The 6,187-nt window shown below is 50.4% G+C and overlaps 1 long non-coding RNA gene across 1 annotated transcript in view; it reads left to right on the top strand.

Annotated features, from left to right (window-relative positions):
* Nucleotides 1-2,383: 2,383 nt before the first annotated feature.
* The window catches only part of LOC106899809, a 4,649-nt gene continuing 845 nt past the window's right edge, over nucleotides 2,384-6,187 (top strand). The window contains exon 1 of the long non-coding RNA XR_001414086.1: nucleotides 2,384-2,453. This is a non-coding gene — a long non-coding RNA (uncharacterized LOC106899809). The remainder of the gene's footprint in view (nucleotides 2,454-6,187) is intronic.

Raw genomic sequence — 6,187 nt, 5'->3', positions numbered from 1 at the left:
TAAACACTCTGAGAGTGGCTTGGCTCAGTTTTCTCCAGAAAGTGGGTTAAAAATAAGCAATCTATCCAGCCTGGCCTTTAACCCCTCCAGGGATGGGGCATCCACAACTTCCCTGGGCAACCTGTTCCAGTGTCTCACCACCCTCATAGTAAAAAATTTCTTCCTGAGATCTAATCTGAATCTTTTTTCTTCCAATTTAAAACCGTTTCCCCTTGTCCTATCATTACCCTTCCTGGCAAAGAGTCCTTCTCCAGCTCTTCTATAGGCACCCTTCAGGTATTGAAAGGCCGCTATAAGCTCCCCAGAGCCTTCTCTTCTCCAGGCAGCTTTGCTGCCTTCTACCTGCTTGTCCTCTCCTCATGTAGCATCTCTTCAGTCGGAAACAACCAGTGGTGACAGCAAAAGTCAGACCCCGAGGAGCACAGTGTGTTTGTGACCCTCTGGAGGTCACAGCCACACCTGAGACCTGGGGGTTTCTTCATGATCAGCTTGGAGGGTGCTTGTCAAGATGACAAAGTCATCTTGGGTGTCTTCTCGGCATCGTTTGGACTGAGATGCAAAGCTGGTGGTACCTACGTTTGTAATATAAACAGTCTGAGAGTGGCTTGGCTCAGTTTTCTCTGGAAAGTGGGTCACTGGGAATAAGTGGTTTAGCTTTGGGTCATTTGAGGAGAGGACTGAAAACGATGTTTGATGTTGTCAGGAGAACACAGTAAGGCTGACGTCAGGCCGGGTGTTTTGGGACTCCTGAGGTGCTGTCACCCAAGGAGGGTGATTTTAACACACTGATGGGTGGGGATGTTAAACATCTTGGTGTCCTGGAGGCCTGACAAGAAATATAGACTGGTCACAATGTCTGTCACGGTGTAAAAATATTAACAGAGTCTTTGTCAGATGTTTATATCTGGGTACGTGCTGAGGGCATCAGCATGGGATCCAAACTCTAGGCTGTTCTTCAGAGGTAAGAAGCAATTAGGTGATAATTGGATAAAGCTGGTGAATAGTAAAGGGTGGTGTCTGTCCTTCCTTCCATCCATCTGATCTGTCCTGTCCTCCCCTCCCCTCCTGCTGCGCACACGCTTGTGGAAAAAAGAATATTACTGTTGAAATATAATGTTGAATTTGGGTGGTTCCTACCGACTGAACACAGCAGCTTCTGGGAGGAATTCCTCAGCTGAAGGACAGGAACTGTCTGTTCCTGTGCAGGAGAAGACAAACTATTGTGGGCTCAGGAAATTCCAAGTGAATTCTTGTGCATGAACAGTGGGTAAATCCATGTGGTCCTTGCCCAAGGGGTTGGGGAAAAGCCGGGTGGTGGCAACCTCAAGTCTGAGCTGCAGGGGCAAAGGTAGGAAATGCAGGAGAGGGAATTGGTCCCGTTTCGTCTCATCTCTCAACCTCCTTCGAGTGGAATAAAGCTTTGAAGAGAGTTTGGAGCTAAGACCTTGCTGGGAAACGGGAGACAGTGGCCAAGTGAGAAGTAGAACAACTGCTTTGGGATTGTAGGTGTGTTTGACACATCTTCCTGTTCTGTGTATCAGACCCTTTATAACCATTTTATACATGATGGAGTGAGGTCCCATCTGGAGCACTGGGACCAGTTCTGGGCTCCCCAGTTCAAGAAGGACAGGGAACTGCTGGAGAGGGGACAGCAGTATGGCAGAAAATAGTACATAGCCTCTTTAAGGAGTTGTTCAAACAGCTAGCAAACAAAGTAACAACATACCAGTAGAAAACTGATCTAGAATTGCCTAATAGGGGAACAGCTTTAATTGAGGAAAGCTGGCAAGACGAACACTTGAATATGAGAGGTTCCACCTAAACATGACGAGGAACTTCTTTCCTGTGAGGGTGGCAGAGCCCTGGAAGAGGCTGCCCAGGGAGGTGGTGGAGTCTCCTTTTCTGGAGGCATTCAAAACACACCTGGCCACATTCCTGTGCAACCTGCTTTAGGTGACCCTGCTCGGGCAGGGGCGTTGGACTGGATGATCTCCAGAGGACCCTTCCAACCCCATGTGATTCTGTGGGTACCAAAATCTGAGGGCATTCAGAAAAGGATGGGGCAAATTCCTGGGAGGTGGAAATGCCGGATTCCAAACCCAGCGTATTTGCAGAGAAGGTGACAGAAGGTTTGCAGCTCGTAGCCAGTAACATTTGATCTTCAATAACAACAACAAAAAAAATAAAAATGCCGTTTGCCATTTCCTGAGAATAAAGGTTATATTTGGTGTCAGGCTTTTTGGTGGAAGCAGAGTAAATAGTACCCAAGGATGTATCGAATCATTGTTTGAACTGGATCAACTGGGGGTTGCCACTCTTTTTAAAGTCTGATTGTTTTGATCTGTTCCCTCTGTGATTTTCTTTATTTTATTCTCTTTTTTTGCAGCTTTTCCGACGCGTGGCAGCTGCCTTGCCTGGAATGGAAAGCACACAAGACAAAAGTAGAGAAGACAGTATCCTTTATGCGTTTGTGCTGCCGGTTGGGCGGTGGCAAAGCGCTGCCAGGCGTCACCGTGGACGAGGAAAATGCAGGAGCTGAATAACAAGGGTGAAGAAGGGAAGGAGGAACATCTGGGCACCTCAATCCAAGAGAGATCTCGAGGTGCTGGAGCGAGTGCAGAGGAGGGCAACGAAACTAGTGAAGGGCCTAGAAGATAAATCATATGAAGAGCGGCTGAAGGAGCTGGGGCTGTTTAGTATGAGGAAGAGGAGGCTGAAGGGAGACCTCATCACTCTCTAAAACTACTTGAAAGGACACTGTAGAGAGGTTGGGGCTGGTCTCTTCTCACAGGTAATTAACGACAGAACGAGAGGGAACGGCTTCAAGCTCCAACAGGGTGGGTTTAGATTGAACTTTAGGAAGGAATTTTTCACAGAAAGAGTGGTCGGGCATTGGAACAGGCTGCCCAGGGAGGTGGTGGAGACACCATCCCTGGATGTGTTTAAGGGATGTTTAGATGTGGTACTGAGGGATATGGTGTAGGGGAGGACTTTGTAGAGTAGGGGAGATGGTTGGACTCGATGATCCCAAGGGTCTCTTCCAACCTCAATGATTCTATGATTCTATGATTCTATGATCTCTCCTGCAGCCCTTGGTCAGCTTATGGACATCCCAAAAAGCGGCCTGAGAGAGGGGGAATAAGGAGAAGTAGCCTTGGAGCTTGAAATAGAGGTAGAAAGCTTGGTGGGATAGAAGGCTGGGACTATATTTCATATTATCAAGAAGTTTTTCACTCTGAGGGTGGTGAGACCCTGGCCTGGGTTGCTCAGAGAAGCTGTGGCTGCTCCATCCCTGGAGGTGTTTAGGATCTCCAGGGACTTGGAGCAACTTGGTCTAGTGGGAGGTGTCCCTGCCCATAGCAGGGCCTTGGAGCTGGATGATCCTGTGAGGGTGGTGGAGCACTGGAACAGGTTGCCCAGGGAGGTGGTTGAGGCCCCTTCCCTGGAGATATTCAAGGTGAGGCTCGATTAGGCCCTGGGCAACCTGGTCTAGTTGGGGGTGTCCCTGCTGACTGCGGGGAGGTGGGACTAGATGACCTTTGGAGGTCCCTTCTGGCCTGGGCAATTCTATGATTCTATGATCTTTAAGGTCCATTCCAACCCAACCCATTCCATGATTCTATATGACATGGGGTATCAAAGGTGGGAAAGCAGGAGAAGCAGGGGATGCTTGGGGCTATGAGGTGGTATAAAAGGGAGGACAACTGAGTGAAAGCTGAAGGGAGGAGAATGGGAAGGTGCAGAAGGCTTCAAGCAGATCCAGAAGGATTCTTCTCTTGGTGTTTGAGCAGATTCGATGTGGGGAGGGAGGGGGAGACTATGGAGTGGGAGAAAACATCTTCAAAGATGCCCGAAAAAAAAGACTCTGTGGCTCTTGCAGATGTGATTTGCAGAATCCTGGAAGAAGCAAGGTTGGAAGGGACCTCTGTAGGTCCCTTCTCCAACCCTCCTGCTCGAAGCAGGGCTAACTTCAAAATCAGACCAGTTTCTCAGGGTCCTGTTGAGGGAAACTTCAGAAATCTCCCAAGGATGGAGATCACATAATGTCCCCGGGCAGCCTCTTGCAGTGCCTGACCACAGACAGCTCTGGGCCAACGAGGAAAGTGGTGCGAGGGAGAGGACTAAACTGAAGGGACCAGCCTTGGGGAACCTGGACTGGGCACTGGTGAGGTCCCACCTCGAGGGCTGGGTCCAGTTTTGGGCACCTCACCACAAAAAAAGACCTTGAGGGGCTGGAGCATGTCCAGGGAAGGAAAATGTAGCTGGTGAGGGGTCTGGAGCACAAGTCTGGTTAGGAGCATCTGAGGGAGCTGGGGGTGTTGAGCCTGGAGAAAAGGAGGCTGAGGGGAGACCTTCTGGCTCTCTCCAACTCCCTGAAAGGAGGGTGTAGCCAGGGGAGGTCGGTCTCTTCTGCCAAGGAACAGGCCATGGGACAAGAGGAAACGGCCTCGAGTTGGGCCAGGGGAGGTTTAGGATGGATATCAAGAAAAATTTCTTCCCCAAAAGGGGTCATCAAGACTTGGCAGAGGCTGCCCAGGGCAGTGGTGGAGTCCCCATCCTTGGAGGTATTGAAAAGCCGGGCAGACGCGGTGCTGAGGGACATGGGTCAATGGTGGGTTTGTCAGTGTTGGGTTGATGGTTGGACTCCATGATCTGAAAGGTCCCTTCCAACCTGGACAATTCTATGACTCGAAAACTCTAGGAGTGGTGGTGGTTGCTCAGTGTAGCTCTGAAGGTGAAAGAAGTTCTGTGATAACTGAGAGGGCTCTTGCCTCTGCCCTCAGCTTCTCCTGCAACAGGAGTGGATGGACAAAGAGGGGAGGAAATCACAGTGGGTACTTTCAGGAAGGAGCCAGGAGGGGTTGCGTTGCATCTTGATTGAAAGAGTCGACGAGATGTTGGAAGTGAGCGAGCATTTTTGAGAAGAGGAACCTTTTCAGGGTTGTGGGTCTCATTTGGAGTGGGGATCACGGAGCTGGTAAATGGAGAAGAAACGGTGTTTGGGGGGCAGGAGCTGCAGGAGGGGGACAATCTTGGGCTGTAGGAGGGGGACAAGTCTTAGTGCCTAAGGAGGATTTGGGAAGCTGTGGATCCCAACTGCTGAGGCACGAGCTTTGCGCGAGACGGACTCGATTGATCAAGAACATTCCCCTTATGAGGGTCACCAAAAGGTTAATGAGCAACAATCTTTATTAATGAGAGGAGGCTGCTGGGGCTGCGGTTTCCCTATCGGGGAGTTGGATCGCTGCTCTCTAAATGGGAGCACGATGAGGACACTTTGGATTTGGCTTCCTGCAGACTGGAGATAGCAGGGATTGCGTGTGATTGTCTCCCAGACGGCGGCGCTGGGATTAATGGGGATGGGGGGGTGAGGGGGGGAAGCATTTTTTGGCTTTTTTTTGCAGAACATTGAGGGTTTGAGGATCTTGAGCTGCTCGTGCTCGGTGATGGAGCTGGTGAGGCTCATTTTGAGCATCTCTGACTCTTAAGCGTGTATTTAGATTGAGATCAACAAAACAAACAGACCAAATATGAATTACTGGCTTTTTTTCTTTCCCTTTTTGTGTTTGTTTTCTCCTAAGCTCCGTAAAAAGCAACTTCAACCCCCCCTGGAGGAATAAGTTAGAGGAACCGTTGGTGTGACCTCTGTCTCGGTGTTAAATGATAAGAGAAACGCTCGAGACGTGAGTTGGGGATTGATGTTCAAAGCTCCTCTTGTGAAAGCGTTGGAGCTGGAGGGCATGGGCTGGGAATTCGAGGCTGGTTGGGAGCAGCAACCTCTCCAGCGACCTTGTGTTCTTGTTGGGTGGTAGTTCTCCTTGTGAGGGGTGAGTTTTGGGGGGTGGGGACACGGCAGGGGGTTTGTTGTGGGGTTTAACGAGAGGAAGGGTTGATGGGAGAGTTCAGGATGGTGAGTACAGAACATCATGTGGTGTGAGTGCTCAGGGGTTGGTGATGCTCATGGCATTGAGAAGGATGCCCAGGAGCCAGCAGTGTGACCTGGTGGCCAAGAAGGCTGATGGTCTCCTGGGGGGCATCAGGAAGAGTGTGGGAGGAGGTAGAGGGAGGTCATCCTGCCCCTCTGCTCTGCCCTGGGGAGGCCCCAGCTGGAGCACTGGGACCAGTTGTGGGCTCCCCAGTTCCAGAAGGACAGGGAACTGCTGGAGAGGGGACAGCAGAGGCTACA

This window comes from Calidris pugnax, unplaced genomic scaffold, assembly GCF_001431845.1.
Source record: "Calidris pugnax isolate Ruff unplaced genomic scaffold, ASM143184v1 scaffold605, whole genome shotgun sequence".
In the NCBI taxonomy this organism is placed as follows: domain Eukaryota; kingdom Metazoa; phylum Chordata; class Aves; order Charadriiformes; family Scolopacidae; genus Calidris; species Calidris pugnax.
Note: the sequence above shows the minus strand (reverse complement) of the source record. Positions and strands in the feature narration are given on the sequence as shown.